General features: G+C 34.1%; 1 non-coding gene across 1 annotated transcript; it reads left to right on the top strand.

The window, feature by feature from the left end:
* Positions 1-6203: 6203 nt before the first annotated feature.
* On the top strand, positions 6204-6312 carry LOC140856790 (small nucleolar RNA R71). Its single transcript, XR_012140392.1, has one exon. It is a non-coding gene; the product is annotated as a small nucleolar RNA R71 (small nucleolar RNA).
* Positions 6313-18205: the final 11893 nt, after the last annotated feature.

Genomic DNA, 18205 nt, shown 5'->3' on the forward strand with positions numbered 1-18205 from the left:
GATATTGGGCTTGTAACTACTCCATGCTTTTTGTGGTGTTATTCCTTTCAAATTTTTTGTAGGGCATCTATTAAGCAAGTAGACCGTATAATTGACGGCCTCGTCCCAAAACTCCTTCGGCATCTCTTTTGTTTTAAGCATACTTTGGACCATATCAAGTATAGTCTGATTTTTTCTTTCTGTGATGCTATTTTGTTGAGGTGAGTATGATGTGGTCAAGGGTCTTCAAATGCCATGATATTTGTAAAAAGCTTCAAATTTCTTGGATGTAAATTTTTTTCCATGATCTGACCACAATACCTTGATAGTATAACCACTTTGATTCTCCACCAAAGCTTTAAACTTTTTGAAAGCTTGAAATGTTTCTAACTTCTCCTTCAAGAGGTACACCCATATTTTCTTGCTAAAATCATTAATAAAAGTTAGAAAATAATGATGACCTCCAAATGAGCTAGGAATGATCGGTCTGCAAATATCGGTGTAGATGAGTTGAAGTGGTATTTTTACTTTATTGTAAGACTCCTTTGGAAAGCTCCTTCCTGGGTATTTGTCGAGAACACACTCCTTACATATATTATTAGGGGCATTAATATAGGGCAGTCCCTTCACCATTCTCTTACTTGAAAGAAGTTTACATATCCGAACCACAAATGCCAAAGCCAAAAAACATCCTTCATACATGCACTTAGACATTTAACAATAACATGATTTATATTTAGCATAAACATGTGATTATTTGATTTAGAAACTTGAGCAATCAATTTATTTTATTTTCTTAGATAGAAGCTTCCTTCCTTTAGTTGCATATCAAATCCTTTCTCCAAGAGTTGCCTAACACTAAGAATGTTGGTTTTTATATCAGGCACATAATAGACACTGGAAATAAATTGTTGGCTTCGATCTTTGAGTTGAATAAATATCCTACCAATGCCGTTCACCTTTACTTTAGACGCATCTCCAAGTGAAACATGGCCATTCACCGATTCATTAAGCTCTATGAAAATTTTTTTATGCCTAGACATGTGGTTACTTGCACCAGAGTCCAAGTACCACATATTTTGATTGGTAGCATCTTCTCCTTTTCATGCTAGTAGAAGCACGTCATCTCCATCATCTTCTTTTTTGACATAATTTGCTTTCTCATGAACTTGATTAGATTGATTAGAATAGCACTCAAAAGAGTAATGTCCAAACTTGTTGCAATTGTAACATTGAACTTGACCCTTGTCAAACTTTCGACCTCTATCTCTTTGTCCTCTTCCTCCATGATTTTAGTTGCCTTTCTCAATATTGTTGTGGTCACCACGGCCTCTACCACGACCATAGGCTCCACCTCAGCCTCTACTACAACCACGTCCTCGATCATGGCCGCGGCTTCTTTGACTACTTTCACCTCTTGACTCATACTTCTTGTCATTGATGGAGAGCTTGCTTTATAGAACTTACTCCAATGGCTCTTGTCTTCTCTTTGGTATTCTTTGCTCATGGGCTTGAAGTAAACCCATAAGCTCATCCACCGTCATAGTGTCCAAGTCTTTGGACTCTTCAATGGCCACCACAACATAATCAAATTTGTGATCCAAAGATTGTAGGATTTTCTCCACTATCCGATTGTCATCAAGTGTCTCACCATTTCTCCTCAATTGATTTACAATGATCAAGACTCTTGTAAAGAAATTCGAGATAGATTCGGACTCTTTCATTTGTAGGGCTTCAAATTCATCTCTAAGAGTTTGAAGGCGAATTTTCTTCACTTTCTTAATTTCTTTATATGCATTTTGAAGAATCTCCCATACTTCTTTAGAGATGGTGTCCGCCGCAATCTTCTCAAAAGTCGACTCATCTATGGCTTGATAGATGAAGTAGAGAGGAGTATTGTAGTATTTCTCACTAAGAAATGAAGATGATAGAGCTCTTTGTAAGAAGAGACTTTAGCTTTGTTTGATATTCTTTCAACTCTATTGATCCAAAATGACTCAAGTATATTCCTTTATATAGATAATTTTATAACCCTTCAACTATTGATACGATCGCAATGTTGTCGTTAGGACATCATGATTATTAATCTAATTTTGACTTCAATAAAAATTAAAAATATATAAAAAATAGTGAGTCGGTTCGAATCCACAGAGAAGGTAGGATTTTGATTTGAAATATTTAATTTTGTAAAAAAAAATAAAATTTTGAAGAAAATAATTTAAGTCAGAAAATAAGAATTAAAAATATGAAAAATAAATCGGATACTAAGATCTACTATTTAAATTCTAACTTCTACTTGTAATAAAATTAAATAATAAAAATTTAAAATGCAAAAAATAAATTGGTATGAAGATCTGCTAACTAGATTCTAGCATCTACTTACAAAAAATTAAAAGACAAGAATTTAAAGTGCAAGAAACTAAATTTTTCATTAACTAGAATTAAAATTTAAATATAAAAAATTTTAAAAAAATAATAAAATAAAATAAAAATAAAACTATAACAAGGATCTAAAGTTGATTAATCCAACCTCATTAGAAAGATGGTTGATGATCTCTCTGTCTTCCTTCATACTCCATAGAACGAACCGACTTTTTTTCTTCTTCTCCTTGGGTCTCTAAAATTATATAATTTTTTCTCTATTTTTTTTTCTAGCTTTTCACTGAATTTTTCTGCTTCCAAAATTTATTCTCGAACTCTCTATTTATAGATAAATATTTTATCTTTTTTTGATAGAAAAAAGAGTCCTAAAATCCTTAAAATTCGTATAATATCTTTTACATTAATTTCTGACCATTGGATCATCTTTGTATCACCCAGATCAGCCCAAAAAATAATTTCTTTCTCCTTATTACATTCAGATATAATTTTGACCATGTGATCGTGCTTCAGATGAGATTAGGCTGTCGGATCATGCCTCTAATCTCCTATTCAAAGTCGGAAGCATTGTCAGCCATTGAATCATGCAACAAATGGAATCTGAGCCATCAAATCGTGCCCAGGAATCCTTATCACACTCGAGAATGCTGTCAGCCATCTGATCTGCATCGGGATGAACGTGGACCGTCTGATCGCATGAAAATGTCTCCGCCCATCGTGGACTGCACCTGTGAACCATGAACTATTTTCGATGGACCGCACCCTGACTCTATGGACCGAGCGACCGGTCCACTGTGCACCAAAGGCTATAAAAATTATTTTAAAGATATTTTAGCTCGATTTTTACTTTGATTTTTGTCTGAAAAATAAAAAAAATATGCATTAAATTTTTTAAAATTTTTTTATTATTTTGATGTTTAAATTGCTCAATTAAATTAACATCTATTCTTCATAAATATGCTCTAATTTTATATATTTTTTTAAAATTATTTATTTTTATAAAAAAATTTAATTTATTAACGAAATTAAGTTTTTAAGAAGATGTTAGTACTATAAATTATCAAAAATTTTTAAAATAAATATAAAAATATGTCACTTATCATACCCTCCAACTTGACCTTTGCTCGTCCTCGAGTAAAGAAAGAATTTAGAATTAAGTACCATTTAATCAAATAATTTTCAAAAAGGGTCACTGATATTCAGTAGAGTGTGAGTGAGGTATGTCATTGGAGTACTAATACTAATCAATGTGGAAGTTGAGCTAAGAATACTAAATATTTTTCAAATTTTTTTTAAATTATTTCTATCTTTATCTTCAAATCATTAATCTTCATATGGACAAGTATATTGTTACTTCTGTCTTTCATTTATTAAACTTTTTTTTATCTCTCTCTTTCTCTCTTTTTTTAATATTATACTGCTATTAAATATCTTAACTTTTTAAGCTTTCTATTTGACCCATGTAGTAAGTTTTAGCCAATGACTTTCAAACCAGACGGCTTTAGGGTACTAGATATAGAATACCCCTCAGACCTACTTGCTCGATCAAACAGGCTATGAGTTAAAACTAGCTTTACAATAAAATTATTTTGCCCTTCATACCTTTTGACGTGAAACTCAATGCTTGCTTAGGCAAAGAGGCCCGATTACTCAATATAAAGTACTTGAAAAAAAAAATTTAATATGAAGAAATGTATAGTTACCCTACACAAGCCCATAAGAAGTTAATTCTTCTTTGATGCTGGTAGAAAAAATTTAAAAATACTCAGAAAAAATTTAAAAATACTCAAAAAAAATTATTTAAGTTCTAAACTTAACTCTTTATTGAATTTTCTTAATTCTTGATCCCTCAATATATCACAAACTCTCTAGTCTATACATCAATTTTTTTTAAAAAAATATTGGTTTAACTCGATTCTTAAGTGTATCGGGTACTTAAATGCTAAATACTAACTTACTTGAGGACTTAAAAAAAAAATTATTCTCCCTCCCAACTTAATTAATATTATCCTTAATGGAGTAGAAAAAAAATGGTGCATACAAAGAGAAAGAAAAATAAAGATACCACCTATTTCAGAAGTCTTTTCAAAATTAGTTCTCCCCCCAATTTAGTTAATATTGTCTTCAGTTCCCTATAAAAGATGCTAAGTAAGATTTGATTAACCTAAACAAAATGCAAAAGAAAGTAAAAACAAAAGCTCAAAATTAAAAATTGGGTTGTCTCTCAGGAAGTACTAAATTTACTGTCTTCAGCCAGACCATGCTATTTTTCTCACCTATTCCATGTCAAATATTGGATTGATAAATTCTAATGATTTTGGATTGCCAATCTTATGAAGATAGCCTATGATAAATTTTAATATTTTGTTACCAATCTCTAGAAAGTATTTTACATCCCCTTTCTTAATTTTAGAAAGATAATTTTTAAATCCATTGACATACCCTTGTTTGTTGAGAATTTCTCTTCTTTGTTCTTCGAAAATGCTCATGAATTGAGTTTTTGGGTTAGAAATTGAGTTTGAAGCAATGGGTGCTGAAAGGGTGTTACTTGATTTTAAACATGTATATTTAGATGTGATCAAAGATAATTTCAATTCTGGAGGAGGTGATTCTAATGTAGAAGAACCGGCTTGTAGAGCTAAAGAAAATGAGACTCTTAGTGAATGTATCTCAGGTAACGCATCTGTTCTCTTTTTTCCTTCACTTAGATCAGTATCAATTCTGGGCTCAGGTTCTTCTATTGAGTTAGTCTCAGTACTAACCTCCTCATTCTCTTTTTAGGTAGCATCAGTACTAGCCTCCTTTTTCAAATTCATATTTTGGCTAGCATCAGTACTAGCCTCACTCACCTGATCTTGATATAGGTCCTTAAAAATTCTATCACTTTTAAGCTCAGAGATTATTTTATCATTTTCAAATTAAAGATTTCTAGTTGAGACATTAGATTGATGAATAGGTCTAGGTGGTTGGTAGGTAATTGGATTATTTTTGAAATTCGATATTGGTTCGTTTGACAATTGACCCAGTTCCCTCCTCATGGTAGACTCAGTTAATTGATTTATTTATGCTTCTAGCCTAGTGAGGGATTGCCGTTAGATCATAATCAATTGTTGTAGTTGGTTAAATCTATCGTCAGCTAGATTGGTCTGTTGAAGAGGTGGGTATGACGGCTGATTGTAATATAGTGGCTAGATAGGTTGACTAGGCTGACCTCTGTTGTAGACATAATTCTAGTATAGATGCCTACTCTAAAAGTTTTGCACAGGAAAAATTTGGATCTAAGCCTGAGTTTGTTGGGGTCTCAAAAAAAAATTAGGGTGGTTCCTCCAGCCTGAATTATATATGTTAGAGAATGGATCATTGACAAGTTTAGAGTAATATTGGGTAGCTTGAACTTGTTCTTGAATGAAAGATGAAAACTGTGCAGTCGTGGGACATTCACTCACATGATGGGCGGGCTAGCACAGATAGAATAAATCTCTTGATAATTAGAAGGTGATGTGTATTGCACAGGAGATTGTTGACCTAGTATTAGGAACTGATCTAATTTCTAGATAAGAAAGTCGATTTTTTCTAATTTTTGGGCTATTAGGTTCAAATTGGCCTCAGGACTAGAGTTTGTTTGCTTGATCTCAAAAATTTCTGTCCATTTTTTGTGAGAGATTGATCTTTCGTAGGAGGATAATGAAGCATGATTGATCGAATTTTCATTCAAAATTTTAAATAAAGTATAAGCTTCATCCTCACTCTTACTCATGAATACACCCCCACAAGATGCATTTACCATCTATCTATATTGGTCACCTAAACTCTCATAGAAAGCTTGAACTATTTGCCACTTAGACAGACCATGATGTGGGCATTTTCTAAGAAGTTTCTTAATTCTCTCCCATGATTCATGAATTTGTTCTCCTAGAAGCTGAGCAAATCCAGTGATGGCTCATCTTATGGTGTTGGTTCGATTTATGAGATAAAATTTCTTAAGAAACTCATAGTGTATTTCAGTCCAAGTTTGGATTGATCTTCCTATTATGCCAAACCAATACTTGACTTTGTCCTTAAGTGAGAAGGAGAATAAGGTCAGTTTAAGTGCATCATCAGTAAAATTTTGAATTTTCATCGTGGAACAAATTTTTAAGAATTCATCTACATGCTTGTAAGGATCTTTATTAGTATTCCTGTAGAAAGATTGGAGCATCTGAATTGTGGTCGACTTGATCTCATAATGGCTTGCAGGGATATCAGATAAGTGGATATAAGTCGATGGGTTATAGGTGGAATGAATAAAATATTCCTTCATCTGCCTAGGTGGTTCTTTAGGGTCTCCAACCATTTGATTTTCAGGTTTAACGTGAATCAGCCGTTCAATTTCAAGATTAGGTTCAACTAAATCAGGATAGAGAGATCTTCTACCTTGCATATACTACTGCAAACCCTAATGTATGGTTCAGTTCTTTTTTTTTTTTGAAAAGAAAGAGAAGAGAAAAGAAAGAAAAAGTCCTAGACCTAAACACGTAAGATGAGAAGAATTAGTTGCGGTAAAATATTAATTGCAATCAGGTTAGCAAACAATTAAACCTATACACCTATGGATTTCTTAGACCTAATAGTTCGATGTAGAGTGGCTGGGCTTAGACACAAATTGGGTTTGTTCTCACTTCTTTCAACTAGCTAAGTAAGAGATGAGATCGTGAGGGTCCCCCTGTTGCTTGCCTTAGACACCAATTAAATTAGTTAGATAAGCTAAAGGAACCAATTAAATAACTGTGAGTCCACTTAGGCTAAGCCTTTGTAACCTCTAGCCTTAGACACCAGTTTCAGGAGTGAGTCCAAACTTATTTTGTGCTTGACTTGACCACAATACTCAAACTTAACTCAATTGATCCTAGAGGCCAAAGTCTACTTGATTTTAGTTAGGCTAAGGTTAATGCGGGATGCTGGTTGGTTATTTTTGAACCAAAGAAGGATGATGAAATCTCCACCTTATCTTGTTATAGATGTTGTCCTTAAGTTATTTTAAGATGAATATGCACAACCAATTTCAAATAAAGGGTTCTATGCAACTAAATTAGATGCATAAAATTAATGAAACTTGAAAGCTTACCTTGTCTCTAGCGATCACCAAAAATAAATCTAAGATGATAAATACTTCTAAAAATTAAGTTTCTACTCTTATCATATGATTTTTATTAGATTTATATGGATAAATTTTAGGTTAATTTAAAAAATAATAATTAATAATAATAATATAATTAGGGCTAAGGTTAGGATTGATCTCACCAAGCAAAATTTGAAGCTTTCTATTTTTTTTAAATTTTTAAATTTTTTGTAAAAAAAATTAGTAAGTTATATTTATAAGAAAATCAAAGAAATCAAATATTAAAATTGGTGTCCTCCTTGGCAACGGCATCAAAAATTGATACGATCGCGATGTTGTCGTTAGGATACTGTGATTATCAATCTAATTCTGACTTCAATAAAAATTAAAAAATATATAGAAAGTAGTGAGTCGAATCCACAGAGAAGATAGGATTTTGATTTGAAATCTTTGATTTTATAAAAAGAAAATAAAATTTTGAAGAATACAATTTAAGTCAAAAATAAAAATTAAAAATATAAAAAAATAAATCGGATAGATCCTAACTTCTACTGACAATAAAAATAAATAATAAAAATTTAAAATATATCAAATAAATTGTACTAAAATCTACTAACTAGATCCTAGCATCTACTTGTGAAAAAAATAAAAGATAGAAATTTAAAGTACAAAAAAATAAATTTTTCATTAACTAAATTTAAAATTTAATTATAAAAAAATTTAAAAAATAATAAAATAAAATAAAAATAAAACTGTAACAAGGATTTGAAATTGATCAGTCCAGCCTCGTCGGAAAGATTTTGATAACCTCTTCGTCTTCTTTCGTACTCCATAGAGCGAACCGATTTTTCTCTTTCTTCTCTTTAGGTCTCTGAAGCTATATAATTTTTTTTCTATTTTCTTTTAGCTTTTCACAGAATTTTTCTGCTTCCAAAATTTATTTTCGGACCTCCTATTTATAGGTAAATTTTTTATTTTTTTGGTAGAAAAAAGAGTCTTAAAACCCTTAGAATTTATATAATACCCTTTACGTTGATTTCTGACTGTTAGATCATCTTTGGATTGCCTAGATCAGCCCAAACAATAGTTTCTTTCTCCTTATTACATTCGGATGCGATTCTGACCGTCCAGTCACACTTCAAATGAGATTTGGGCTGTCGGATCGCACCTCTGATCTTCTATTCAAAATCGAGAGCATTCTCATCCATTGGATCGTGCGATGGATGGAATCTGGGCCGTCAGATCGCATGCAGAAGTTCTTATCGCAGTCGAAAATGCTGTCAGCCATCCGATCTTGGTCGGGATGAATGTGGACCATCGGATCATGTGAAAACATCTTCGCCCATCGTGGACCATGCCTGTGAACCGTGAACTGTTTCTGGTGGACAGCGCCCTGACTCTGTGGATCGAGCAGCTGGTCCATCGTGCACCAAAGGATATAAAAATTATTTTTTTGGATATTTTGGCTCGATTTTTGCTCTGATTTTTGCCTGAAAAATAAAAAAAAATATGCATCAAATTTTTTAAAAATTTTTCACTAGTTTGGTGCTTAAATTATTTAATTAAATTAATATTTATTTTTCATAAATATTCTCTAATTTTATATATTTTTTTAAATTATTTATTTTTACAAGAAAATCTAATTTATTAATAAAATTAGGTTTTTAAGAAGATGTTAGCACCATAAATTATCAAAAATTTTTAAAATAAATATAAAAATATGCCACTTATCGACTATCCTCTATGCAAAAAATCAAAAGTCATATTTATGAATGATACTTTTGTTTTATACAAAGAGAGAAATTCTAAATGCATTTCATAGAAAACACTAAAAGTCATTGCTAATAACAAGATAATATTAATTTAGTTTACTAATTTCAATACCTTCTCTTGAAATAAGGTCTCTTGGGAACACAAAAAATTTCTTTAACCAGCATCTCTTGATCCAATACACAATTAAGTTTATTTATTTTCAACACATCCTTCTCCAAATGCAGCTCACTAGAGGTGTTCTCGACAAAAGGGTTATCAAAATCCTTCCTAAAGCAGTGGGAGAAGGTAAATGGTGTGGAGTTATTGGATCTGAACACCAGCAAGAAGTCCTCGTTCCCGGTGAGACCCACCCTCGTCGGAGCTAGTCTCGTAGAGAAAGAGTTGTCGTTGCAGTAACCAAAACATTGAAGCATGCATGCTTTAAGCTGTTTATATACGAATTGGTTCTTGCTAATAGGTTTAAAGAAACTATTCAAGGGCTTTGATTCTAATTAGGGAAACTATTTCAATAACTATCGCTTTATCATAAGGCATATCTTAGTGACTAAAGGAAAATTTCATAAATTAATAAGAAGGTTTGTGGTGTTGTATGGCTTTGATAGGCAACAAAAACATTCAGGAAAGCAAGCTGGATGTACTAGAAATTGACACGTCAATATGGTTGTTTGGTAAAATTAAGAAGAATATATTGAGCTATGAGTATATTGAAAGAGTTATGAAAGATACATAGGTCAACAACAAAGTGCAAAGCTAGAGTTTAATGAGATCGCATGACATGTACAACGAAGGGCTAAGGGAGCTCCAACAAGAAGAGCTGCTTTAATTTGTGTTGAAGGATGTGGGAGAGGGAAAAGTTACATGTATAGAGGTTATGAAGAAATGCTTGAATTAACACTAGATATGGCTCTAAGGAAAAATTCTTGGTGAACATGGATGCATGAAGCCGGTAAGAAATAGTTTGGGTAAGGCTTGATGGTTATAGTTTGTTGTGGGATATATTGCCATTTTATGACTGAATTTATTTTTATTCAAGGAGTGGAATATTAAAATTATATCGGACGAGACAAATTTATGGGAGAGTTTTAAATATTGGTACCAAACCTTATACTATTTTTCATTGGAACTATATAATATTGTTATAGTATTGGTACAACATTAGTATGATCCAAGATTTTAAATTTTGAAGGATAGGGCCATCTTGAGTTTTCCATGAAGTAGGATACCGTATGTGCTAACACTTAGGATGGCAGACATCTTGATTTATCCAGGTCTTTTCTTTGACTCATCTCATCTCAATGCGAGCGCGAATTCTTTACTATGCACTACACGATGCGATGCACTGCATGCATCATCCATTGCACAATAGACAACTATGTAGGCCGCATATTGTGTGATGCGCATTATACACGACCGCATGCAGCCATCCAATATGATAGATGGTGCATGCGATGCACCGCCAGCAAAGGATTAAGGCTGAAAACTTGGAAAGAATGAAAGGCATTTGTTATTGGCCAGTACATTTAGTACATAATGTTACAACAGAATTTAGCATCCAATATGTTGTACTAGTGCTGATTTTCTATCGAGAAAGCATGGTACTAGTGGTACCATTCAATTCTAATAGTATTTGAGTCCTTGATTTGCAGTTTTTTCTTGGTAGCATGCTTTTACGATTATGACAATGCAATAAGAGACAATAAACGTTGATGATTTTTTATGCTTCAGGTGATTGTCTTTTTATTGTGTCAGAAAACTCTTTTCAACATGTTCTTGGGCTAGTTATATCCAAGGCTTAGGGTATTAACGTTTGAAGTGCATTGCTTCTACTTCGATATTCTATATGCAATTGCAATTTATATAGTGCTTTATCGAGTAAAAGTTATTTGGGGCAAAGGAGAACTCATCCAACATTGTCATTTTAAATTTTTCTTCAGGTTTGGTGTTTCAATGACTGAAAGTTGGTTGTGTTTGGCATCATTTAGTCTTTAGTTTTCAAAAACTTAATGATAATGTAGGCAATTGGGATGACGATGACGGTGTTGGTGGCTGTAGCTATACAGGTTATAGTAGTGGCTGCGATGGTGATACAATAGTAGTGGTGGTCTCATGGATGAAAAAAATTATGTTTTATAGGTTTTATTTTTTCTTAAAAAAAATCTTGATAAAAGTATTTTTGAAATAAAAAATTGAAAACTTCTAAAACTTTCAACTTTTAGATTTAAAAACTAAAAACCAAATTCTACAGTGTCACCAAAGAGTTTCTATATTGTTATTTGGTCGGATAATGGTGCATTTTTTTTTTTTTATATACTTTGATCATAATGAAAATGGTATTTTTGCACTTGTGCATATCATTTTTGATTACTTCTTATACTACCAATTTTTGTAGGAAATGTATGAATATGATAGCTAAGATCTTTGAATGTGGTTTGTTTGAAGATGGCTTTGGTAATACCTCTTTAGGTAGAGATATAAAAATGATACTTTAAGGTTTTTTAATGCTTGATGGACCCATTCCGATGAGGGTTTTTTTAAAAAATAAGCTCAAGAGTGAAAAGCTATGACTGTGCTCAAGAAGATAAGTTATTAGGTTTCCATATCAATGTGGTATAATATTTTGGAGGATAGATGAAGACTTGAAATCAAGGGAAAATCTCCAATATATATACCTTGTGCTGCATAAATTGGTACCGCAGAGTATCATTATTGAAATAACTATACTTCTTTACATTAACAAAGGAAGATAGAAGTGAAATTGCATGTGCTCTTTCATTGTGGTATGTGTTTGTGTACCTTAACTTGTGCTAGTACTTAAATTGCTCGCTTGAAGTAAATACATAATTTGGTGAAGAAAATGGAGAAGGCCATTGGCTAATAGGATAGCAATGTTGCCTTTGTCACTAAGGAGCAATTTGAATACAATGAATAAATTATTGCCAATTTCTTGAACAAACCAAATCAAGGTATTGACTTCAATTTTTACTTTTCTTGAAAAAGAAGATACTTATGTGTTTGCTTCTAGTAAAAATAAGATTATCTACATATAAGGAAACAAACAATATATCTTCGTTGTTCTTCTTCACATATAAAGCATTCTCATATGGACATTGCATGAAGTCCTTAGCTTTAAAGTATACGTCAATTCTACTATTCCATGCTCTAGGTGCTTGTTTCAAATCATAGAGCGCCTTCTTCAACTTTAAGATCTTTTCTTCATGACACTTCTTCACATACACTTTGGGTCGATTCACATAGACTTCTTCTAAAATTTCATTCAAAAAAGCTGATTTGAATCCATTTGAAGAATTGGCCATTTGAACCGTGCGACAATAGAGATGAGCAATCTTATAGTTTTTATGCGAGTAATCGAGGCGAACATTTTTTTATAGTCGATACTAACTTGTTGCTTGTAGCTTTTAGCTATTAATCTTGCTTTGTACTTCTCTATATGTCCTTAAGCATTCTTCTTCTTATAAACCTATTTAATATCTATGGATTTATGGCCTTCGGGGAGAGTAGTAAGTTTTCAAGTACCATTTTTCTCTATTACTTTGATCTCCTCATCTATGGTGGCTTTCCAAATCTTATCTTGTATTGCATCTTCAAAAAAAAAAATTTCATTGTTAGCCAAAAAATAAACGAGATTAAGTTCATTTGTTACCTCATATAGCTCTTGCAAACTTCTTATCTTCCTTTGCATTGGACTATCATCCAAAAGAGGTGTTACTCTAGAATGTGAAGATGAAGGTGGTGAAGAAACTTCAAAATACACCTTTAATTCTTTCTCTTCTCTTTCTTTCTCTTCATAAAATAGCTTTTTGTTTGATTGTCAACTTCACATACCATCTTCATGAAACTTCATATCTCTACTAATCTGAATCTTTTTAGTTTTTGGATCAAAGAGCTTATAAGCTTTAGATCAAGCATCATACCTGATAAAGGAAAACTTTTTACTCTTATCTTCAAGCTTCATTCTTCTTTGGTCTGGGGTATGAGCATAGGTGATACTCTCAAAAATCTTCAAGTATGAGACACTAGGTTGTCTTCTACTCCATGCCTCTTGTGGAGTTATGTCCTCTAAGCTCTTGATAGGAATCGATTGAGCAAATAGATCGCACAATTTACAACCTCTGTCCAAAATTCCTTCCGCATGACCTTCATCTTCAACATACTTCGAACCATATCAAGAATGGTCCGATTCTTTCTCTCTATCATTCCATATTGTTGGGGGGAATAGGGCATCATCAACAGTCATTGAATGCCATGCTCCCCACAAAAATATTCGAACTCTTTAGATATGAATTCGCCTCCATGATCAGACTGCAAGACCTTGATGTGGTAGCCACATTCTTTTTCCACCATAGCTTTAAACTTCTTGAATGTGAAAAATGCTTTAGACTTCTCTTTCAAGAAATACACCTAAGTTTTTCTGCTAAAATCATCAATAAAGATTAGAAAATAACGATGCTCTCTAAAAGATGTTGGAGAATTGGCCCATATATATCAATGTGGATGAGTTCAAATGGCTTCTTTGCATGATAGGAAGTTACTTTGAGAAAATTCTTTCTTAATTGCTTACTAAGAACACGCCCTTCACAAAATTATTCTAGAGAGTCAATATATGGTAAGCCATTCACCATCATCTTGCTTGATAGTTGCTTAAGGCCACCAAAGTGAAGCTGACCCAACTTCAAGTGCCAAAGTCATGAGCAATCCTTCACACTTGCATTCAAACATTTAGTATCAACATATTTGATGTTAAGCATGAACATTCTATTTTTTGTCATTTGAATATGGGCTATCAAATTATTCTTTTGATCTTTCAAAAATAGACTTCTATTTTTTATATGCACATCATATCCTTTCTTCAAAAGTTGTCCCAAACTCAAAAAATTATTCTTCATCTCCAATATGTAATAAACATTAGATATAAATTTATGACTTACATCTTTTAATTGAATAAGAATTTTACCTTTGCCCTTCACATCTATTTTGGAGGAGTCACCAAAAGATACATGTCCATTCACCGATTCATCCAACTCCGTGAATATGTTCTTACAGCTACACATGTGATTACTTGCACCGATGTCCAAGAACCACATATTTTGCTCACGAATGTCATCTTCTTTGCAAGCATGCAATAAGACTTTATCACCATCTTCTTCTTTCTTCTTTGCATAATGAGTCTTCTCTTCAACTTGGTTAGCATCATTATACCAACAATTCGAAGCATAATGATCAAGTTTGTTGCAATTAAAACAATGAACTTTGAAATTATTATACCTTCTATCTTTAGATGAGCCTTCTTGTCCACGTCCTCCTTTTGAAATTTGACTTAACTCTTCTTTGTTATTGCAGCCTCCACATCCTCGTCCATGTCCATGGCCTCTCCATTGGCCACGGCCTCATCCTCGACCTCTTTGACTCCTTTCATTCTTGGAGTCTTCTTTGTTCTCCTTCAAAGAAACTTTGAATTGAAGAACTTACTCCAAGGGCTCTTGCCTCTTCTTATTAAATCTTTCTTCATGAGTTTGTAGGGAATCCATGAGCTCGTCTATAGTCATCTCTTCCAAATCCTTTGACTCCTCGATGGCAACTACAATATAGTCGAATTTGACATCTAATGAGCATAGAATTTGCTCTATTACTCTACTGTCATCCATAGTTTTGCCATTCCTCTTCAATTGATTGACAACGGCTAAGACTCTTGTGAAATAATCTAGAATACATTTAGATTCCTTCATTTGTAGGACTTCAAATTCACCTTAAAGAATTTGGAGGTGAACTTTCTTCACCTTCTCTACTCTTTTATAAGAATTTTAGAGAATCTCCCATGCTTGCTTTGAAGTGGTTGCCGCCATGATCTTCTCAAAGACTGATTCATCTATAGATTGATAGATAAAATATAATACTTTTTTATCCCTCTTTCGAGACTCTTTTTGTTGATTAGTGAGAGCCTCTCCTTCTTTTTACTTTTGATAGTCTTCTTCTACTAGATCCCAAAGATCTTGAGACCCAAGCAAAGCCTTCATTTGCAAGCACCAATTTTCATAGTTTGTTTTGGTGAGGCAAGGAAAGGAGGGTTGGAGGAGACTATTGGTGGACATTATAGCTCTGATACCACTTTGAAGTTGTCAAAGAAAGAATGATAGGCTCGAAATAAAATAATATTATATATTTTGAAAGTACTCAAAGACTCAAAATACTCATTGTTGCATTACAAAATGACCTCATTGGTATTTATAGCTACTAGGGGAACTTACTAGACACAACACATCACTAAATAAGCATTTATAACACTTCTTTCCAAGATTAACTCATAATTATTCATGCATCTTCTAGATAATGGGAGTTTCTATATGACTCTTGGATTTTCAAAACTCTTAGACTTCCAACACTAATAGTAATACAATTAATTTTAAGTATGGGCGTTAGTTAATAAACTTAATTATACTATTATTAGTATTGGAAGTCTAAGAATTTTGAGAGTCCAAGAGTCATATAGAAACTTTCATTATCTAGAAGATACATGAATAATTATGAGTTAATTTCGGAATATGGATGTGACCTTTGAGAAGAAGTGTTATAAATGTTTATTTAGTGAAGTATTGTGTCTAGTAAGTTCCCCTTAGTAGCTATAAATACCTATGGGATCATTTTGTAATGCAACAAATGAGCATTTTGAGCCTTTGAGTACCTTCAAAATATATAATATTATTTTATTCTGAGCCCATCATTCTTTCTTTGGCAACTTTAGAAACTCCCATCCCAGATCTTTCCTTCTACGATGATCGTCATCAGGATCCAGTCATGTCCAACCTTCGAAGGGCATTAACATACATCATCAGTTCTAGAATGAGGTTCCCCTTAAAAGACCATGGCAACGATGGTCCACCCAAGGCTTCCCTCCACTCATGGGCGCCAAAATGATGCCGCTGGGCAGAAGAATGGCCCCAACCAAGTGGATTTCGCCCAAAAGGACTGCTAGTGGTCCGAGCATTCTTGGGCCCTATGCTGGATACACTAGTTCACCACGTTAATGCATAAACTCTGCTAGGAAATATGGATGCTTTCTAAAAAGTCCTGCTCCTCCACCGAATGGGCAATGGGTTAGAGTTAGCTCCAAGAGGAGAAAATGTAGCCAGTGTGGTATGCATAGTTGGTGATGGCATGGGTGGTGTGGCAATAGCGGTGTGGTGATATCACCTCGAGTGGCAACACGCTCCTTTGCAGATATCGTGAAGAATGGTGGGGAAATAATTGGTAATCGAAGAACATTAATGCTTGGCATGCAGGTATGCCTTCTCCCACGCAAAACCAAGCTTGGCCTCATCATCTTTCGATAACTCTATAAAGGGAATCTGTGTTCTCAGTGTGGGGATATTGATCGCTGTAAGACCCACTATAGGAACCCCTTAAAATGTTTCCAGTACATAGGGTTTGATCACTCCTACCAATCATGCAAGTCACTTCCCTTCCATTTTATTTTGCCACATTCGGTGTCCCCTCTCTCTAAGAAAAAATTGCAGGGTTCTTTATGCTCTTCTCCATTCCCTTTTGATTTGTCGAAAGTAGCTAGAGGTAATATGTCTTCTCATCCTAGGCAAGTTGTGAGGTCCAAGGCCTTCCTCGCCTTCTCACAAGAGATGACCGATATTTCTACCCACCTAAGGTGGGTTGCCTTTGTCCAAGCCTTCGGTCAGGTCGACGACATCGGTAGCACACTAGCCCACAAAGCTCATACTCTTGGGTCCTGGACGACTAGGAAACTTGTCAGAGACAACGAGTCCTTTGTCTCTTGCCTTTCGTATGAGGTGGTACAAGGCCTTATGGCACTGGGCCACATTCGTGGCGAGGGCTTTACATTACTTGTTTATCATTGGGATCAAACTAGGTTAGCTTCTCATCATAACCTTTGTTTCAAAGCTTCCATCAGCCTCCTCAACCTGCCACTAATTTGCTGGAATCCAGAAGCTGTTGCTAGATTTGTCGCCGGGTTCGGAATGCCTTTTCGGGCAAGCCAGGCGAGTACCTCATGGGAGGACCTTTCTAGCTTTGATTTTAGTATCCTTTGCAAAGAACCTACCTTAATTCCAAACTTCATGGATGTCTCTATTGGTCCTTTCTCTTATCCCATCTAGGTCATAGTGAAACACTCTTCTCCGCAAGAAACCAACTTTGCAGATCTATCTTCTTCGGGTGAACAAGAGAATCTGGAAAATGATGACTAGAAGTTTTGGTTCAATAATTCTAGCCCTCATCGGGGGTTCAACAATGAACCTCCCGGCCGCTCTTAGTCAGGTAGCAATTCACCGAAGAGGCATCGCTCAAGAAATCAGGGTGATCCTAGGCACTAGACCGTAGCGTCTAGTTGGGGAATGGCCTTTAGAGCCCCGTTCAACAGCTCTTTATCTGGATCGTTTGAAATTTTACTAAAATATAAATTCCATTCATCTATCTGAGCCTCACTTCTACTTATTTCAAATTTCAAACATGAGCATCCAATGTTCCTCTGACATGCTATTAGATCACATCCCATGTTGGAATCTAAACTTGTTTTTTAATGTTTTGACTGAGTAGTTTGAAAGTGTTGTTGGAAAAGAGAAAATATTTAAAGATTGCTGTGAAAACTAAAAAGCCACATGTACTAGAATTTTTTGTGAAGCCTATAAATGTGTAATCTGGTGGCTTGGGATACAGAGAGAACAACGAGAAATATTCAGAAAAAAATATTAAGCCTTTTTCTCTTCTCTATTTTTCTTACTTGTACAACACATAAACACTTCTTTTGCCTTCAAAATTGATATCAGAGCTTGAAGAGTCAATGCCCACAACAAATACTTTTCAATCACAAGTGCCCAAACTAGCAAAAGACAACTATGACATATGGAGTTGTTGCGGCCAACTCTCCGTCGCTTGTCATCAAGAACGAACACCTGCAAAACAGCATCTACACAGATCGGATTTATATCTGAC

The sequence above is a fragment of the Elaeis guineensis genome, chromosome 3, assembly GCF_000442705.2.
Source record: "Elaeis guineensis isolate ETL-2024a chromosome 3, EG11, whole genome shotgun sequence".
Classification (NCBI taxonomy): Eukaryota; Viridiplantae; Streptophyta; class Magnoliopsida; order Arecales; family Arecaceae; genus Elaeis; species Elaeis guineensis.